The sequence below is a fragment of the Pinus tabuliformis genome, chromosome 5_2 (assembly GCF_031772625.1).
Source record: "Pinus tabuliformis cultivar Carrire ecotype Pingquan chromosome 5_2, CPIR1, whole genome shotgun sequence".
In the NCBI taxonomy this organism is placed as follows: domain Eukaryota; kingdom Viridiplantae; phylum Streptophyta; class Pinopsida; order Pinales; family Pinaceae; genus Pinus; species Pinus tabuliformis.
Genome location: NC_142306.1, coordinates 494,322,833 through 494,345,485, shown reverse-complemented (window position 1 = coordinate 494,345,485; position 22,653 = coordinate 494,322,833).

Genomic DNA, 22,653 nt, shown 5'->3' with positions numbered 1-22,653 from the left:
TTAAAACTCCACCTTCACCTGCCCAAAGTCATCAAGGAATTCTTTAAGTGATTGGTCAAGCACCTTCCTAGAGTCACTTTGTAGCTCACAGTAGACCATAGATTATGGCACGTGGTCAACAATAACCATAACACATCCAATGATAAAATTATCAAGTTGACACATAAACAATGGATTCAATTAGCCACACAAAATCCACGGAAATTCCAATGCATCACATCAAGCTCAATGCTTGAATCATATCATAAGAACCAAATGTGATTTTACATTAATCAATCATGGGCTAGTCACACCAACTTCACTTATATTACACAAGTCAACGATGATAATAAAGCAATGCATTCAATTGGCCTACTTCACATGCAATAATACACAATGTTGATACAAAATAGATCTATGTCTCCTCAAGTGCTCAATGCATAACAGGAGAATAGGGGATGTTCTTGTTATATGAAAAATTGCTCCAACACTCAATATCCAATGCTAGCTAGTGTGTAGGTTGATGTCATTCATTCAACATTCTTCACACCACAGGGTTTCTTCACATGTTTTAGGCTCCACAACATCCACATCTTACACACTGGTAATGCACAACAATTAGAGAGTCTTCATCAAAATTGTCGAACAAGCTGCAACACATTTCCTTAGCTCGGTTCAACTTTGTAATGTTCAATTTGGGACTTGACTTTACTCGTGTCTTCCACAACACTAGCATGGGTCTTCCTCAATGCCAATTCTTCATGTTGCTTTCAATTCACACAGGTTGACAAGGTTGACCTAACCACACACATGTCAGGTGGCCTAGCCACACACATGTGACCTTTGGACAATAACAACTCACTTCATCTCTTTAGCAAATCACTACACTAGTCGACATTAACCAATAAGTCTATGATCACCACTTTACTTTCACCCATTGTTCCACTCCCATAAGGAACCTCACTTACTACACTATTAGTTAACAAACGGTGCTCCATGACTTGTAGAGTAGCAAACCTCTAACACCAGGTTGAATGACGACCCTCATCAGAGATGAACAAGGGATCAACATCGCTTAACATGACTTACAACTTCACATCAAAAGATTGAGCTATATTTTCCACCATTACCAGTAAATGAGATCTACACCATGAAGATGACGATGACTGAAGAAGGCATAAGAGCCTGCCAAAAGCTTGTTATGAAGATGCTCATTAGGTAGATATGGGAGATAAATACCAACTGAAATATTGAATGTCGATGAAGGGGAGAAATTATTGGTCACTTACCCTTTACACCACTAGAAAGGAACACAAACAAACAAAATTTGATTTTGGAATCCCAACACGCTGGAATTTAACTCCTTCACAAGCTTTAAGAAGTGAAAAACACAAATGTAATGATATATACAATAGACACTTCTATCATAACCATAATGTGGGTACCCACTATCGGCTTCTCCTATCCTCACCGTTAACACATAAGGAATTGGTTCCACATGTGGGACAACAGTTACTTCTCACAACACACCAACACAAGACACACCCAACACCAATAAATTCTCAAACAATGACATTCTCCCACCTTTGACTACAAACTAGACCAGTTCTTGTTATCAAACCACAATGGACCGCTCCACACTCACCACACAAGTTGTTCACACTCAAGCTATGTGTTCTAATTCACACTCTCCAATGTTCCTCCACACGCAGACCTTTCAACGTGATCCACCAAGATCCTTACACATTAGTCGCTCCTCACATATTCAACTCAAATTTCCTTTGCACTTCACACCTAAGACTTCACATCACAAGCAGACAATGTCCTACTCCTCATGCATTCGCAGGATTGACTCCTTGCCTACACACTCCTGTAAAGAAATCAATAATGGTAGTGGTCACTTCAACAAACACTTTTACAATAGTCTTCTTCCATGGCTATACACGTAATCTCAACAATGCATCCACACAATACTCATTAAGTAAATTTTTTATTTCCCTCATTCAAAATATTTATACTGAGTTATTTAGAAAACCATGACATAGACAATTGCATGATAATGATGTAATCTCTCATCCATCTCTACAACAAAATATATTTATGATGCACATAATTTCCTATTCGCGTAACTATCACTTTTGAAATAAAGTTTCTTATTACGATCGTTCAAAATATAATATTAGGTTATTAAATGCCAGATGTTTAAGGAATCAAAATATTATGCTTATTCATTAAGCTTAAGATACAATGTAAAATTAAGGTATGGTATATGAGAGTAAACTTACGATATGTAATATTTTTAATTTTTTTTTTTATTTATAATAGTATAACTATTGTAAAATATTAAAATTTATTTCAAAATTTATTTTTATTCTAAAAAGTTTATTGTCTATTAATGTAAAACTATTTTCATGCTTTTTTTTGGTGTAAAATCTCATCTATTTACATGAGTGAAATGATCCAGGTGGATATTGGTGGCCACCCGCCAAGTCCACTGATACCCCACCATTGTTCCTTTTAGCTTTTTAGTTTCCTTAATTGTAGCACAATTAACTATTTTTAGCAGTTTTTCAGGTCCTAAACTTCTGGAGCCATTTTGGGGCCCTAAAAGATGTTTTTTGGGAAAACTAGTATCAAAATGGGTCCATGGACCGATGTTGCCCTTCCCGAAGTTGTAGTCCTTGGATAGATCTTTCTAACGAGATATTGTGCATGTCAAACAGAGATCGTACGCCAAAGTTATGACCCTGAGAAGTTGTTGTTGCAATTTACCCAAACAAGGCCCACAATTTGGCATTTCATCTTCTAGGGTTAGATTTTTGGATCCTTAGGGTTTTCCATTGTTCCTCAACAATAAATAGGACTTCGAGCCTCATGGTAACACAGTTTAGAGGCATGTAGCCACCACATCTCTTCTTAGAGATAAGCTACCATCGCCCTAGCTAGTTTATTTCCATTTCTGTTTGTAAGCATATTTCAACATTTTATATTAATGAAATGAAGTATTATTTCCACTGCATCTCTATGTTTATGGTTATCTCTATAATTTGTTGTGTTCCTATTTAAATCCGGATCAATGGTATCCGAGCAGTCTACTTTTTTTCTCTGTTGTTCTTTGCATGTCCCCAATGAGGTTGGAATATAAGGATTTAGGGCTTGAACTAGTCAAACCTTTGTAAGACCAGCCTCGAAAATCCCGACAGCCTCCCATGGAGGATGAAAAGAAAGATGAGGGGGTAGGAGATCCTATCAAAATATTGCTCGAAGAATCCCTCGAGCGACAAAGGAATGAGATGATGTACAACTTTGCCCATATCCTTCAGTGGCTACCCAAGGGGGACGCATCGAATTCCAACAGTTACTGTAGAAATTCCACACCATTTAAGGTACAAGCTAATTTTGAAATCCCCATATTCGAGAGTCAAATATACATAGATGGCGTCAAAAAATGGTTAACTATGCTAGAGGGTTATTTTTCTGTTCATGCTTTTTCTAGTCCAAAAAATATTATTTTCGCTCTTCTCAAAGCAGCCCCCCATGTCAAGGACTGGTGGGAAACCTACTGCGAGTAGAAGGATGAAGGTATAGGCTCACTATTTTCAAGCGCACCCACTTGGAATTCATTCTGAGATGCCATCAAGGAGCAGTACTACCCTGTCGGAAGCTATGAGGATCAATACATAATGTGGACCATGTTGCGGTAGGGAAGGGACCAAGACATCCCGGAGTTTACCAATATTTTACATATCCTTCACACAAAGTTGGGTATCAAGGATTTAGAGTAGCAGTTGGTACTCAAATACTGTGGCTGCCTGCACAAGTACATCGAGGAAGAAATATAATTCCTGAACATCTCCTCGCTCAGCACGGCTTACCGATATGCTATCAAGGTAGAGAAAAAGTTTAAACAAAAGAAGCGAGACTTTGGATCTACGAATCTGAAGCAAGAGAAACGTGCCCCCAAACCACATAACAAAGGACAAATCTAAGGCAGGGCGGCCCAACACAACATGCCAAAGATGTAAGAAAATAACAGTGCTGCGAAGCCGAAAAGGGACACGGGAAAGTGGTGTGAGTTTCACAAGAGATCCACTCACTACACAAGTGAGTGTCATGCCAAGCAATCATTGGTGGTAGAGCTAAAGGTTTCAGAATCAGTTGCATGTTCTGACTCTGAGTCAGAACCCAACAAGGGGAATGACAAAGGGAAGCAAATTATTGATGCGGAGTCCAATGCCACCATTGTCACCACGAATATCCAGAAGGAGGAACCTGAAGATCCAAAGGAGGAGGATTGTCTCTTCCACTCCCAGATGTGGGTAAAGGGATCATTTCTACAGTTCATTGTCGACAGCAGGAGCCGAAAGAACCTCATTTCGGCAGAGGTCGTGAAGCAGCTGGGCTTACCGACCACAACACATCCACAAGCATACACCATCGGGTGGCTTCACCAAGAACGGGATCTTCACATGAGCCAGCAGTATCGCCTTCCATACAACATCAAGCCCTTCATGAATGAGGTATTGTGTGACATTGCTCCCCTTGAAGTTTGTGATGTATTATTAAGACAACCATACTTGTGGAAGCGACATGTTGTGTATGAATCAAGGCCCCATACTGTTATTGTTACTTTGGAAAATAAGTTGTATGGGATATCGGAGGTAGAACCACCTACCACCATCTATTAGGATACTGCAAAATAGTGTCCACGACCTCCAAACAGGGCCCCTCCACACGACAACTACAAATGGACAAGGTTGTCGAAGAGTATGAGGACATCTTCACCTCCCTTGCAGGGGTTCCTCTGCACTGTCAGGTCAAGCACTCCATCGATCTGACGCCAGCCGTGTCATTGTCCAATGGACCAATCTATCAGTACTTCATTCTGGAGAACGATGAAATGAAGAGGCAGATTCAGGAGCTGCTGCAGAAAGGTCACATCCGTTCGAGTTCATCACCCTATGGGAGCCTGATCGTGTTGGTACAGAAGAAGGATGGGACTTGGAGACTTTGTATTGACTATCAGGCACTGAACAATATCATTGTCCATAATAGGTACCCAATCCCATGGATTGATGACATCCTAGACCAACTTAAGCGGGCAAAATATTTCAACAAGATCGATTTGAAATGAGGATATCACCAGGTACCAATCGAACCCTCCAATGTGTGGAAGACTTCTTTCAAAGCCAAGGAGGACCTTTCCAAATGGTTGGTTATGCATTTCGAATTGATGAACGCTCCTACAACCTTCATGACGCTAATGGATGACATCTTGTGGAGATTCACCAACTCATTTATATTGGTATACTTGGATGAGATCCTGATCTTCAGCGAGAATTGGGAAGAGCACCTCCACCACATCCAACAAGTTCTCCAAACACTACAAAAACACAACTTATGTGCCAATTTGGAGAAATTCACTTTTGACATGACCCAGGTTCAGTATCTGAGATACATTATTGATGAACAGGGGGTGCAAGTGGATCCAACCAAGATCCAAGTCATTCAGAATGGGCCTTTCTAGGTCTTGCCAACTTCTACCACAGGTTCGTGTTGGGATTTTCTCATATCACTTGGCCCTTGAGTCAAGTCACCAAGGGAGGAGCGAAATAAAAATTCTTTTGGTCTAAATCTCAACATAAGGCATTCACAAAGTTGAAATATTGCCTCTGCTTGACATTAGTACTCACATTACCAGACTTGCAACAACCATTTGTGGTTGAGACAAATGCCTCTGACTACGCTATTGGGGCAGTCCTTACTCAACACAGGCATCCAGTGGCATATCACAGTAAGACACTTTCAGACACAGTCCATAAGTATTTCACTTATGACAAAGAGATGTATTTCATTATGCAGGCCTGTCGACAATGGAAGCATTACATTTTGGGGAAGGAATGGGGCATCCACACAGACCACCGATACCTATAGTTCATACAGACCCAAGGGAAATTGTAGAATGATCACCATCATAAGCGGTCCACATACCTGCAGCAACTCCAATTGAATATCAAGTATAAGAAGGGTAGCACCAATAATGTTGCAGATTGCCTCAGTCGACCACCGATCATGGCATTAACCATGGTGCTCAACTCTTATGGGCACGAGACTTCTGATTGGCCACTTCTCTACAAAAGTGACCCAGAATTCGGATACACATACTAGACACTCTTGGAGGGTCAGCATGTTCCAGATTTTCACCTCCAGGATGCCCTGTTATGCCACCTGGGTCACCTTTTTGTTCCTTCAAATGATCGTGCCAAGATGATTTGGGAACCACACTACAGTTGGGTTGAGGGGCATTTTGGGGTCGAGAAAATGGTGGCAGTACTGCAAAATTATTTCTATTGGCCAAATCTTTGACAGGATGTCGAGAAGTACATAAGATCATGCATTGCCTGTGCCATTGCCAAACCGACCATCAAGAAGCAAGTCCTCTATATCCCGTTGCCTACCCCTAGTCAACCTTGGGAATCCATCTCCATGGATTACATGTCAGGCGTTCCTTCCACTAAGCATGGAAACGACTGTGTTTTTGTGGTCGTCGATAGGTTCTCGAAGATGGCCATTATGGCGGCCTGCAAGAAGAATATCACAACAGAAGCCATTGTTAAACTCTTATTTGAATGAGTGTGGGTACACTTTGGGATCCCACGGTCTATCATCTCAAATCGGGACAGCATGTTCCTCAGTACATTTTGGTCCTCTCTCTGGTCAATGCTGGACACCAAACTCACTAAGTCCACAACCTTCCATCCTCAAACTCATGGCCAGACAGAGGTTATCAACAAGATGATCATACACATTTTATGCATGTACAGCTCAAAGCAGAGGTTATCAACAAGATGATCATACACATTTTATGCATGTACAGCTCAAAGCATCCATGCACATGGGATGAGAACCTCCCCTATGTTCAACATAGCTACAACCGAGCTCTCACAGCTTGACTGGCCAAGCCCTTTTCAGGTGGGCTTGGGATTCTAGCCACTATGTCCCATTGATATGGCATGTCATTTGCAGCTATTCACATAGATTCAGCTCATGTCCAGTCCAAAACAAATAAGGCAAACAGCTTCATTAAGAACATCCAAAACATTCGGCAGCAGTTCCATGACATTATGGAGAAATCAAATGCCAAGTACAAGCAGCAACATGATCAACATTGGGTGCCACACAAGTTTCAGGTGGGCGAAAAAGTTTGGTTACATTTACAAAAGGAATGCCTTACCAAAGCCTATCAAAAACTCAGACCAGTCTGATATGGTCCTTACACCATTACGAAGGTCATGGGAGATAATGAATTTGAGCTCAGCATTCCCCCATTCCTTAGCCTACACCTAGTGTTCAATGTGGACCCCTTCGACCATACTTTCCACCATTACTAGACACATCCAACATCGCAGAACAACTCACACCCATAGAGTTAAATCCAGATTGCACGCAACAAGCAGCAATTGATCGGATCATCGACACATAGATCAAGCACACTCGACAAAAAAATATCCAACTGTATCGAGTTCTCAAAGAAGACCAACTCCTTCACCAGGGCAAGTGGCTCACCAGGGACCAAGATGAACAGAAGTTTCCTCATCTCATAGAGGAACTCAATGCAATGGGGACCATTGCTTCCTAAGAGGGCAGGAATGATCTAGGTGGATATTGGTGGTCACCAGCCAAGTCCACTTGGACCCCCACCATTGTTCCTTTTAGATTTTTATTTTCCTTAATTGTAGCACAATTTACTATTTTTAGTAGTTTTTCGGGTCTTAAACTTCTAGAGCCATTTTAAGGCCTTAAACAACGTTTTTTGGGAAAACTGGGAGCAACATGGGTGCATGGGCTAATGTTTCTTTTCCCAAATTTGTATTTCTCAGATAGATATTTCTAATAAGATATTTTGTGCATCAAATGGATATCGTATGCCAAAGTTACAACCTCGGGAAGTTGTTGTACCAATTTACCCAAACAGGGCCCACAGTTTGGCGTTTCATCTTCCAAGGTTAGGTCTTTGGTTCTTAGGGTTTTCCATTGTTCCTAAAAAATAAATAGGCCTTCGAGCCTCATGGTAACATAGTTCAGAGGCATGTAGCCGCCACATCTCTCCTTAGAGATAAGCTACCATCACCCTACCTGGTTTATTTCCATTTCTGTTTGTAAGCATATTTCAGTGTTTTACATTAATGAAATGAAGTATCATTTCCATTGCGTCTCCATGTTTATGGTTATCTTTGTAATTTGTTGCATTCCTATTTAAATCCGGATCAGAAAATGTTACTAATCTAATGTTTATAATGAATATTTAGTATCAAGAATTAGTTAAAATTAAATGGTCACTCATAACCACCTTTTTATTCTTTATTCATTGTGGATATATGCTTTGGAAAAGATGGGTCTGATTATCACAAAATATGCAGGAACGTTTGTGTTGTAGGAAAATCATTTATTCACTAACACAATTATTGTTAAGTCAGAGAGGAATACTAATATTATCAATTCTTATATTTTGACTCATCTTGGTCTTTCCTAGAAGGAATGTGTAGATTCCATGAAGGAGATGTTGAAAATGCAACAAGATGACGGAACTTAGTGGAAAGGAGTCACCTTCACTAAGTTGGTCCTCAGGCTATTTTTGGCGCAAAGTCTATTTTTAGACATATGGATCATGGTCTATGAGTTGTAGGATGTTGTTTATGGATGATTGGTCATGTTGGGAAAAATAGATGGACTTCTATTTTTGGTTCACAGCGGTGTGATCAGAGTCTCATGCATGTGAGTTCTATGGAGTTGGATGTGGAGTTGATGGAGTTGTGTTCGGTTTCACTTAGTTGAACTAGTTTTATTTAGTCTAACTAAAGAATACACTAGTGATGAGTTGTGTGAATTGATTGTTAATTAATTCACTAATTATTAACTCATAAGGCAACTAAAGAATACATTAGTTAACTCAGTGCATAGACAGTTCAACAGAGGCAGGTGTTAGAGGTAAGTGAAAGGGTGAGTTGTGAATATCAGTTGTGAATGAGATTTGCACATGCATGGGATTGAGTTATACCAATGAGCACTACGTAGTGTGGGCCAATATGAAGGCAATTGTAGCCTGTGCTCGCGTGATTTTCACTTGGCATTGTGCAGAGGAGGCAGGCAAAGCAGCGAAGAAGATTTGAACCTGTGACTTGTTCGAATCTAAGCTAGTTTTGTGTGTAACAGGTGGAGATAGTACTAAGTATTTGTGAGGAGTATTGTACTATTATTGTTACATGTTCTCAATCATTATAATATACAAATAGTGTGGGGTTTTCAGCTGTATTCTTTCCCCGGGTTACATACTGTGTTAATGTGCGCATGTGATTGATGTTTCATTGTTTTTGATGCTACTAAATTGATGATCAATGTAGAGGAGATTATGTATTGTGCATGTGTTATGCAATAGTGTATAATCGAGATAATCTCTGTGAATAAGTGTTTATTATTCAATATTTCTACATGGTATCAGAGCTGGTTGATTTGTAGAAAAGGTTCTACAACATATCAAAGCGAGGATTGATCATCAGATCTATTATTCAGAAAGTGTTTACATTTTATTGCTTCAGGCAGACTCTATAATCAGGCCAGGTAGCCTCTAGATTCATCCTTCTTTTGGAAGGTGAGATATCTCGTGAATGCCCATACAGTCGATCTCTATACAAGAAAGACTTTGTTCTCACGAATTTTAGATTGGAAGCGGTTGAGTTTTGAGCTGGTGGAATGGTGCTCAAGGATAAACTCACAAACATTAAGTGTGAGAATGGAGACAGTATGCCCAGGTATCTCACGAGGTTCACCCAATGTCGGGATGAGCTGGGAAGTGTGGGGGTGACTGTCTATGATGAGGACTTGGTGACCTTGGCTCTCCTTGGTCTTCCGAAGAGTTGGCATTCCTATCACGACTCTGTCAATGGTAGGGAGAAATTGCCAAGATGGGAGAGACTTTGGTCAAATCTTGTGCAAGAGGAGATCAGGCAGAATACCAGGGATGGATCTTCATCAAAGGCATCTAATGAAGAAGATTGTGCTTTGTCTGCCAAAGCGAAGAAGGGGAAGGAGAAGGTTTCTCTTTCCGAATCCAGTTCTTCCAATGATGGGAAGAAGGTTGACAAGTCAAAGGTGAGATGCCTTCGTTGTCATGAGTTGGGCCATTATGCTACTAATTGCCCAAAGAAGAAATCCAAGAAGGGATCCGGGGAAGGATCTGGAGGTGAGGCACTTGCTTCACAGTTTGAGTTGGATTTCACACTCTTCACATGCATGGTTTCATCCATGGTGGGAAGTGGCTTGTTTCTTGACAACGGAGCTTCTTTCCACATGATCAGTGACAAAAGTTTGTTGAGTACTTTGGAGGAGAAAGATCTCCAGATACTCATAGCGATGGGTAGTGATGAGAAGTATAGTGTCTCAGGTGTAGGCACGGTTATTTTTTAGAGGGAGCATGGAGCTCGCCTTACCTTGACCGATTTCAAGTATGTACCAGGATTGAAGAGAAACTTGGTTTCGATCGCAATGCTAGAAGATAGAGGCTATGATGTAGTCTTCAGTAAGGGAAAGGTTTTCCTTAGACACATCATCACTAGACAGGTGAAGCAGATTGGTTCACGGGTCAAGAACCTGTATGCTCTTGAGGTTCAAGATGCATGCAAAGCCTTGAGCAGCGAGGCAACTGATGGAGACTCGGTGGTTGAGAGGGAGCATATATTACCTCTCAACATGCAGAGCCAGAAAAAGTCTCAGACGATTATGGAGGAGCCACGATTGGGGCAGCAGCTTCAGGAGGTTGTGGAGCAGCCACAACAAGGGAAGCTGAGAGGAGATCGAGTAGAGACATCTACTCATGCAGAGACCTCCTGTAGGGGGAAAATTCGAGCCAGGTGGGCTGGGGGATCACATGCAGACATACCTCTAGGTAGGAGGTGGGGTGATGTGGATTGATTGTCCCAAGGAGAAGGGGCAGGATCCTTGAGGTACCCAAGCTCTTGGACGAGACCTTGCTACAAGAGCCCCAATGTGGAGTAGTAGGAACTGACTGATTAGGTAGAGATAGATGCGGATGGAGTGGAAGAGAGAGCGACAATGAAGGGAATCCCAGGACAGCGCATAGCTAGTAGGTTGCAGCAATGCGAGAGGCACAAGTGTTTTGCACAGTGCTAGGTGGCACAGAGAAGTGTGCAATGGTGCGAGATGCATGGAGATGTTGCAGTAGCGTAGATGTCAGAGAGGGAGCACTTGTCAGCAACAGGTAGAGCTTCAGCATCGAAGTATGTTCCTAGCCCAACAGAGTGGTCAGTTGGGAGTGTTTTTGTTCCAAGTGTTGTTGGAGCAAGTGGACCGGGCAAATGTGATGCATGCAGAACTTTCAGAGTTATAGGATAAGGGTTGCAGATAATCCATATCTTGTTGAGAGGGAGTGTTGAAAATGCAACAAGATGATGGAGCTTAGTGGAAAGGAGTCGCCTTCACTAAGTTGGTCATGAGGCTATTTTTGGCGCAAAGTCTATTTTTAGACTATATCTATTTTTAGACATATGGATCATGGTCTATGACTTGCAGGATGTTGTTTATGGATGATTGGTCATGTTGGGAAAAATAGATGGAATTCTATTTTTGGTTCATAGCAGAGTGATCAGAGTCTATTTTTAGACTGCCAGGCTAAAAATAGAAACAGTCAAATATTATTAGCCCTTAGTAATATTTGGACTATAACATTTATCTTATTCTCTTGGAGCACTTCAGTTCGAGCTACGGATGTGGCACATGCAGCTGACAAAAGGAATCACGTGGTTTCTTATGTGTTAGTTGAGCTATTACATGGAGGACTTCAGTTAGAACTCATGCATGTGAGTTCTGTGGAGTTAGATGTGGAGTTGATGGAGTTGTGTTCAGTTTGACTTAGTTGAACCAGTTGTATTTAGTCTAACTAAAGAATACACTAGTGATGAGTTGTGTGAATTGATTGTTAATTAATTCGCTAATTATTAACTCATAAAGCAACTAAAGAATACATCAATTAACTTAGTGCATGGACAGTTCAACAGAGACAGGTGTTAGAGGTAAGTGAAAGGGTGAGTTGTGACTATCAGTTGTGCATGAGAGTTGCACATTCATGGGATTGAGTTATGCCAATGAGGATTGCACAGTGTGGGAAATTATCAAGGCAATTGTAGCCCATGCTCACGTGATTTTCACTAGGCATTGTGCAGAGGAGGCAAGCAAAGTAGCGGAGAAGATTTGAACCTATGACTTGTTCGGATCTGAGCTAGTTTTGTGTGTAACAGATGGAGATAGTACTGATTACTTGTGAGGAGTATTGTACCATGTATTGTTACATGTTATCAATCATTATAATATATATATAGTGTGTGGTTTTCAGTTGTACGCTTTCCCCGGGTTACATACTGTGTTAATGTGCGCATGCGATTGATGTTTCATTGTTTTTTATGTTGCTAAATTGATGATCAACGTAGAGGAGATTATGTATTGTGCATGTATTCCGCAATAGTGTATAATCGGGATAATCTCTGTGAATAAGTGTTTATTATTCAAAATTTCTACAGGAGATTTGAGGGAGAAGGCAATGAAAGAAGCACTAATAAATATATCTTTGTTGGAAGAATATTTTGGCACCATCTTTCAAGGATAAAATGGAAACCCATTGTTTAAAGGAGAGTTCATTGGATAGATGGACATCATGTTGGGAGCTCAAATCATTTGGTTCCAAGCGGTGGAGGCTATGAGTGGAGTAAAATGGATAGATACTAACACCGCACCTTTGCTCCACACTTGTCTTCTCTGTTTTAATAATGTTGACTATGTAACGAAATCCCTTCCTCAGTTTCAAAAATATATATGATTAGTATATCCATTGAGCATGAATGCTCTAGAACAAGTCATTGGTGACCACATTTCAATGAAGTCATTCAACCTTAAACCTGCATGGTGTTATGTTGGCCTGCAAGTCATAGATTTCATGGATATTGCGCACAAGAGATAAGTATTCATGCCATTATTATTGAAAGAAGAGATTTCATACGAATATTTTTCATTTAAAAAGAAAAAAAGTATCCATTTTCATAAAAAAAAAAAAAAATGTGTGTGTGTGTGTGTGTGTATACATATATATATATATATATATATATATATATATATATATATATATATATATATATATATATATATATATATATATATATATATATATATATATATATATATTGCATAAAACAATTAGCCACATTATTTTCTTGGAAAGACAACATGGTAAAAGACAAATTAACGATGCTAATCTTTTGGAAAAGAATTAATATGAATCTTTTGCATAAAATATAAGAAACCATGTTAATTCTTGAAAGATTACATATGAATTATTGTGCATGAGATGATAAGAGTCAAGTTTATTTTCATGAAAGCTCGCATATGAATCTTGTGCGTACAGAGATAAGAACCCATGTTAGATTTCTTAAAAAGATTATGTGTTTGTATGAACATATTTAATTCCTATTGTGTTAGATTTATTGAGAAAAATATGTGTTCATATGGAGAAGAATAGTAGCTATTATGATGTTAGCTGCCTTTTGAAAATAATATTTGTTTACATGCGTCAAAATAATAGCTATTGTGCTAGTTTTCCTTTAAAAATATGGGTAGTTGTGAAGGTTTCTTTTCTGGAAAAGAGTGTTTTCTTATGCAAAAGAAAATAATAGTAGTTTTGGTGTTTATATTGTAGAAATATTTCCCTTTTCTTATGCGAAGAGATAGTGATACCCATGGTGAATCTTCTCAATATTACCATATTCTTATGGGCATAGGTAAAATGTAACTATTCCCTTTCTTATAATGCACCATTATTCTTTATTAAGAATAAGGTCATGTTCTACAGATTCAAAGCTCAACTATCCCTACACCCTTGAGGTGTCAAGGTCAGAAGATCTAGAAGACCATTCTTTACAATTTCAAGGGTCACTCACAGGAGCCCTTACCTTATTTTTAAATCTATCTATTGCCCATGCTAGTCTAATCTAATAAAGTAAATAATAATAATCCAACTCTAAATTTTACTAAAACAATGAGCCTGGCTAAGGGAAGTGACAACCCATACCTTCTGCAATCTTTTGGCATCCAATTTCATTGCATTAAATTCAATATCTCCTCATATATATAATTTCATATATGTCAGATCTCAAATCAAATGGTATATTTGTTATTCCAAGAAAAAAATGTATCTTTGTAAAAATAAAAAGTATTCACATTTTGTGAGTGCTACTAGGCACATATACATTCAAGCAAAAAATAACTCCTAAGCTAACTTCTATCTGAAATATTTTATGTCTCTTACATACAAAAGGGTGTTTCATCCTATTATAGGACCCTGAAATTTTAAAGGAATCAAAACAATGACCATCATAACTAGCATAAACTTTGTTTGCCACAATTTCAAGAAGATAGAAAGAAAAACATCATATAGAGCGTATATTCAAATAATAACAGTAATAACAAAAAAAAAAAAGAGAGATATTAAGACTAGATGAAAAACGTTTTGGATTTTTTGGATAATCCCCTTCCTCCATATGTTTTTCCATCTCCAAGGCTTTTGCAACTTCAATATCTTGTTTTAAAAGGTTGTTAGCCAACACATCGTGTTCCCTGTAAACATGTGTGCGAGAGATACTATTGACACTACCAATTAGAATCCTAATTTGTTTTAGGAATGGTTGAATGTATATACTATGAATCTTTGCATCTCCAATCAATGGTCAACTTCAAATCTCCAAATACTTGAAGACAATCCATCCTTTCTCCACTGCAATTCTCAGTAGTGCAACCAATGTCCTATACTCTGACCATTTATTAGATCCCTTTCCATGACCTAGTTAAAGGAAAAATTATTGGTATCTGAAGAGAACAAGACACCTCCAGCACCACACCTATTCGGGTTTCCTTGGTTTTCTCCATCAAATAAACCCAAGGACTAGTTTTATTTAGTTGTCCCTATTTTTTTGGAGGGTTTGAACTTTGGCTTTTGGAGACATCTTGATATCATCATAAATATACTTGATTTTTAAATAAAACTTCTAAGGGTGAGAGACTTTCTATGAAAAATAAATTATAGATACGCAAAGTAATGACACCAGGGAGTGCCTTTTGATATGACATAGTCATGTCTTCCATATAATGCTTATGTATTTCTATCAGAGATAGCTTCTCCCATCTCCCTTTTCCTTCAACTAAAGTCAAAAACTCATTCCAATTTTTTTTGGTGAATGGAAAGTCTTAAAAATAAATCCTAGATACCCAAAGTAACCACAGAAGGGAGTGCCTTTTGATTTGCAAAATTCATGCCTTCCATCTAATTCTTCAGTCCTTCTATCAGAGATAGTTTATCCCATCTTCCTTTACCTTCAATTAAAGTCAAAAGTTCATTCCAAACTTTTTTGGTGAAAGGAAATCCTTCTAAACTTTAGGAGAGAATATGGACTTCATGAATGAGAGACTTAAACATGGACATGTATGAGATCACTTCACTCGAATTCACTTCATATATGGTGCAGGGCCTTACATTGTCTTTTCTTTACCTCACTTCATCATTTTCTAGGGAAGGTGCATTGCATGAGATAAGTGCCTCCTTTAAGAGGATCAAATATCTATAAAGTGAGGGAAAATGGCCATGCTTTAACACAGTTTCTATGAAATTGATTGGCAACACTTCATCTCTATCTCTTCTTCAGAAATTATCTTATTGTTATCTATATGCTCTACAGGGGATGTTATTGGATGAATATTTTATTTCGTACCCATGATACAATGGGTCTCTTGATTTCATGCCAAGGATCCATCTCTATGTGATGATTTCTTATATAAAATGTAGAATTTTAAATGATTTTCGACATATGAGAATTAGGGATGCCCCCTAATATAGGAAAAGCACCTTTGGATTGATCATTTATTGGTTATCACTTGATATTTCTTAATGGATATCTTGAAATTATTTCCATCCTGTGGTGCATTCTTTAGTGATAACAGGTAGAAACTAAACATTTGTTCAAGTAACGCCATGGCACATGTTTATTTTAACTACCTCTTTGAGGCCCTCTTTTAATAACAAAAAAAATCATAGTGTGCTAGTTGATGGCCAAAGTCAAATATATATTATAGATGATGGAGATTTGAACTTGGGAATCTATACTTTCATAGGGAATTTCTTGATTTTGTTGAATTTGAATAATTACAAGAATCTCATGCTTCCACTTTTTGCAGCAATCCAGACATTTCAATCCCATTCTTATGCATTTCAAAATATATATCCATTGCTTCCACCAGAAGGAATAACAAAATATCAACCAGTTGTAGTTTGATTGAATGTACATGTATCTCTTTCTAATGTCCATATATATTGTTCCATTTCACAGTTGTGGATTTTTAGTGACTTTTTTTCTAGAAAGTACCAATATTCTTTTGTTGGTGTTGTTTTGAATGAGTTCTCTCATGCTCTATTTGGTTTGTTTTCATCATCTTGGATACTTAAATTTTTCTTGATATGTGGCATAACTTAGGCATGTCATCATCTATGAAATCTCTTTCAAAATCTATGACCTTAAACTACATTTCTTCCACTGATGTTGGGTTTTTGTAATTCGTTGCACCACAATTTAGAAAAAACAAGACAAATCTAATATTGATGCTTCTTGGAAAAGAATATGTGGACCCATCGACAAATGCAACATATGGTTCCCTCGAAAAAAAATAACATTTGTGAAGACACTTGTTGTTGGAATCATGGTTCCAAAGGAGTACATTTTCCATGTTGATACAAACTTACATTTGCGAGAACCTACAAGTATTGTACAAGATGCACACTCTGCAAGGCTGGAAATATTTGTTGCTAATTTTTCCATTGATGAATATGGCATGAGCTACAATTATAATGATGATCTAATAAGAGAATATCTTTAGTTTGTGGAAAACAAGAATTTCACAATTGATGGCATCTTAATGGACTTCTCTATAACAATATCAGAGGTTATAGGTATGGATTTCTTTCAACTTAACCTCCACCAATTTGTCCAATCCCTTATCCATGCAGGTCTATAATTCTTCTTATGTCTTTCAAGCCAATAATGTTTTTATAATAAGTATATATCTCTTTCTGAATATATTTCATTATTTATCAAGATTCTTAGAATTATAAACTAATTGAATTTCTGGGGAATAATGAAAATATAGCTTGCTATGCAAAGAGTAATATCAATATATTTTCCAAAGTAGGTGCACAGTTCACTTCATATCCTACTTGCTTGTTAGTCATTTTTTACCTGTGCCTTTCAATGCTCTCATATAGTTTCTGCTAGAAATATTGAAAATCTAGAGTATTGTACATGCATTGCTAACATTAACTATGCTGCAACTAGTGGTTCTAGGAAAACCATTAATAATTTCTCACAATGGAGCTAGCAATGACTACCTTGGTTGTATGGATGTTTCCTATTAGGTTGCACTAAGAGATGGAGCTAGCTACATTGATTGCATTGTCCAAATAACAAAACATGGTGTTCTTATCTATAGGGAATCAATGAACTATGATAGGAACAAATATCTTATCAAATCCAATGTTTTGTCCATCTTGCCTAACAACAGTACCAGACATCAACAAAATGGTGTCAGATACCCCAAAGAACAAGCCAAACATCTTCACATTTGATATCAAATGGAATGAAATTCAAAGCTTGACATGTAAGTTTGACCCAAACTGGCTGAATCACTGAAAATGATAGAAAATTTCTTCCTAGCTCACCATTTAATTTCCAAATTTTCAAAAGCGTAATCATTTGAATTTTTCCTCAAATGATTCTACATTATCTAAATTAAGGTTTTTGTGATCCATAAATTGAATATGAGAAAACTTTCGGTGAAGATCACATCATAAGAAATATGTCGATGCGTTTCGAACCATCTAGTGTCAACGGGTTTCAAATCTTGTCTTGACAATGAACGGGACTGGATGGTTCAAAATCACGGGGGATTCACTCAGTGAACATCTGACATATCACATCCATTCGTGGCATATTAAACAATACCCTTAATTTGACTACATATTGGAAAATCCCTCTAAAAATAACATTATTTAACCCCTTACCAATATAAACCCAATATAACTTCCCAATTTAAAAACCCCCTACTTTCACTAGATATTGTAGGTATCCATTTTTTCATTAACATTTTTTACACCCCTTTATATTTTTTCATTAACTTTGAGCTCAATTTTTTATATATTCCAATATAAAATCCCTTGACCCCCTATATATCCCCCATTATATTGTGTTATTTTTCCCTTAATATACACCCCCCATATGAACCCACGTGGTATGATATTGCTCCCCCAGTTAAGCCCCCGTGTTCAAAATGCATCAACATATTTCTTATGATGTGATTTTCACCAAAAGTTTTCTCATATTTGATTGTACATTGTTAACTTCTCCCTCTTTTTATCAATAATAATTGAGAACTTTAGCTTTGTTAAATATAACAGGTTCATGAAGTTAAAATCTTGCACAATAAACATTATTCATTTTGTTGTGATTTTAGAGGGAAAATAATGTAATATTTTGATATGAATTACTTGGACTGTGCAGCAAACATTTACAACCCTTTTAATATACATATGGCTATAATCTTTTAGGGATTCCTACATAAGCTAATGTGGAGAAATACATGGACATCTCTAGCTTTTGGAATTTGTGCAAAGTCAAGGAAGTGTTTGTGCCATCATCCACATAGAGGTACAATTCTTCAATCTCATTAGTAATTTGAGGAGTTACATTTAAAACAATTCATGAAATAAAAGTAAATTGTATGTACTATAAAATATATCTTCTTTCTTGATTTTTTTTCATAGAATGCATGAGTTATAACATTGGAAATGAACCTTAGTATCGTAAAGGCCATTATTTTAGCTCTAGACATGAATGGTTACAACAAAATGACTGACAAGATCATGATACAATGTGAGTTCAAGCAACTTAGAAAATTTAAGTTGGTTTATGTTGCAGACAAAACTCATATCAGCATTCCACATTCTACCATTGAGGAGATCAAAACATTTATCATCCTATAGTATTAAGGAAGAACGAGATTTGTTGGCTTCTTAGTCATTTCTTATAGGGGCCATGGATATTATCCAGTGAAGCATCTTTACAATATGTGAGTTTTCATCTTTCTTCTCAAAAATGAATTTGCCTTGCTAGCCTCACTACTATATAAGAGGGGTTCTTAATATGTTTATTTAAGATTATCCTATTATGCATTATTTTAATCAATGTGTATATATGCAATTTCAAGAACGGTCATAACTCACATACTTTTCAAAGGGTGCTATCTCAATGGAAGAGCATCTGTCTTATAAGAAAGATGTTGGTGGTTAGATTCCACTATGCCCTAACATGAATTAATCAATGAGATTGTAGTTTATTTTTAATTAAATATTTTTTATATTGATTTATTTCAATGGTGACATGACATATTTTTCTAGATTCATTTTTTTATATTGTGAGACAAAAGTGATATTGTATTGTCTTTAAATATATATTTTTTATTGTTTATAGAGAGACAATAGTTAGGATTAAAGATATATTGTCTATATAAGGACAATATGTCTTTAATCCCAACTATTGTCTCTAGAGAGATAAAATTGAAATTGTCTCCTAAGAGACAATAATGCTTATGTTATATATTGTCTTTATTTGACACAACCACTTAAAAACAATATTTAAGATAATATACAAGTTTTTTTGTCTCAAACTAAGACAATTTATCCAAAAATTGTGTCAAATATTGTCTTAAAACCCAAATTTATATTATAGTGAATACTATATAGTACTTACATGCTTTGTTGGGCTCCTCATTTTTCTATTCATTAGCAATAACTGAATGATAATGTGAAATAAATGAAATATGATATTTAATTAGCACTACCGAATCCTAACAAGTCGTTTAGATTTGTTAAAAAATATGTGTGTCATACGAATCATGATGTTCAATTGATTGGTCTGTTGGGTATGTTCGTCTGTTGGGACTGTACCATGTACGTATAAAAGAAATTAATAGTATAGAGCGAACAATTATCTATCCCTCATAACAATTATTTGGTTTCGGCTTTCGGGCAGTTGCTCGATACAATTACTTCTTATAAGTGAGCACATTCTCTCACTTCTACCCCATATCGCTCTGTAATGTTGTTTACAAAATAATGTCCAAGACTATTGCAAATTTCCTTAAGCCAATTTTTTCTAATTACGTCTCCCCCCAACGATATGGCTTTCTTAAAAACAGACAAATTCATGACATTTTTGCCACAGCGTAGGAATGCGTACATTACATTCAGTCGAAGAATCTTAATGTGGCTATAATGAAAGTCGATCTTACAAAAGCTTTCCACAGTCTGAATTAGGCTTACCTGAGGTTAGTCCTTCGTAAGATCAGTGTACAATCCCAGGTTATAAATTGTATCATGTCTTATGTCACCTTTTTCCAGTACGTTGTTATCATAAATGGTCTCCTGACCACCTTTTTTTGAGCAGGCAGGGGTCTTAGATAGGGTTTTTCTCTATCACTTCTCTTATTCATCCTTGCAATGGATGGTCTGAGTCTCCATATATCTGAAGCTATGACCATGGGGCTCTTCTCTCCTCTCAAACTCAGGTGAAATATTCAAATATCACATATTTTCTTCGTGGACGACGTCCTCATTCTTCGGCTTCTTAACAGATTTGCTTGGTGTTATTTATTTCAAATATTTCATAAATTTGGAATTGTATCGAGCCTCAAAATGAATCATTTCAAATTGGTTATTATGTATAATTTGGAAATATCTGATACCATCGTTTATATTGCTAACTTATTTGAAATTTCTTCAAAATGCTTCTCATCTGGTATAAAATATCTTGGCTTCCATTTGAAACCATGCAAGTACAGTAATTCGGATTGGAATTGGCTTGTAGATAGATATTTCTTGAAAATATCATCTTGGGAGAATAAATGTCTCTCTTTGGGAGGATGATACACTCTCGTCCAAGCTATTACAACACAAATTAGTGTGTTTTGGGCACACTTGTATTATCTCCCGACTGCCATAATTAAAAAGTTGAACAGAATCATAGCCATCTTTATATGGTCTGGCATGAAGAATCGATAGAAGTACCACTTAACAAAACTGTACCACGTCACCCTCCCAAAATCTATGGATGGATGGGGCATTCTCTACCTTCGACGTTTTGGATAGGCACTTCTCCTTAAATCCATTTGGAGGGGAATTTTTGGGATAGGAATCTGGAGTAACATCATCAATAGTAAATACTTAAACAATATCGACTTTAAAGTCTAGATGAAAAGTGGAGTTATAGGGAGAACTTTTGGCTCTGCGATCTGGAGAAGTTTCCTTAAAATACAAAGAACTTTCTTAAATATGTTGGCTTGGAACCTGGGCTCGGGTCACCATATAATATTGGGTTGTGACCACATCAAAGGATTGTCCGACCATATCCTCATCCTGGATCACTTCATTGAGACTCCACATCACTGTGGCATCTTCTTTTGGCATCAACTAATTTCTACATGGACAAACAACAGACCGATTTGGAAAGAGGCTACTCAGATAAATCTTTTCGGAGCTGTTGTTGTTGAGTGGAAGCTCATTTTCTCACAATTAAATCTGATGGGCCTTTACATAAATGAACTTGTGGATTCTATTACATGGTCAGGCAAATTAAAGGAAAACAACATTGTTGTCACTGATACATACTACCAGCTGTGTTTACTTCAAACTGACGACCTAGGGAATGGGTGGTTCATAAAATTTTGGAGTCCATTCCTTCCCATTAAAATCAATATTTTCCTCTGGCTGGTGTGGAAGAACAAAAATTTTACGTGGGAAAACCTTAAAGTGCGGAACTGGTCTAGTCCAGGTTTATGTGTTCTATGTGAAAATGATGCTGAGAACAACACACATCTCTTCAGAACTTGTAATCCAGTCGCCATTTTATGGCATCAAATAGAGGGAAAAATTGGCAGCCTCGGGCCATACATATGTGACATTGAACCCTGGCTGACTTGGTGGAGCAACCAACCCTGCCCAAGAAGGCTTATTCCTACAATCTTTATATGGGAAATTTGGAAATGGCACAACAACATCATCTTCAAACACCATAGGGAGTTGGCATCGACCGTGCTGGAGAGAATTACGTGAAAAGTAGATGATGTTCTACAATCCAACCCAAAACATAGGCCACCTCAGACAATACAAAACATGGATTTGGTATATCCATCATGCTTCTTTGATGGGGCCTCAAGAAATCACAAATGTGGTTGTGGTTTCATAATCAATCTACATCCAGAACTATCATATCAAGTCTCTTGGGGGGCTGGTACTGGAACAAACACTAAGGCAGAAGTGGTAGCCCTCTCGGGATTACTTTGGTTCACAAATTTTCTGGACATCCCAAATTTACATGTTTTCGGTGACTCCAAGGTAGTCATTGACCATGTTTGTCTACAGGCCAATATTCAAGTATCTTCACTTGAAGGTTGGCTAAAGCAAATCAAAAACATTTGGAGTTCCCTAAAAAATCCCACTATCCAGCATATCAGAAGAAC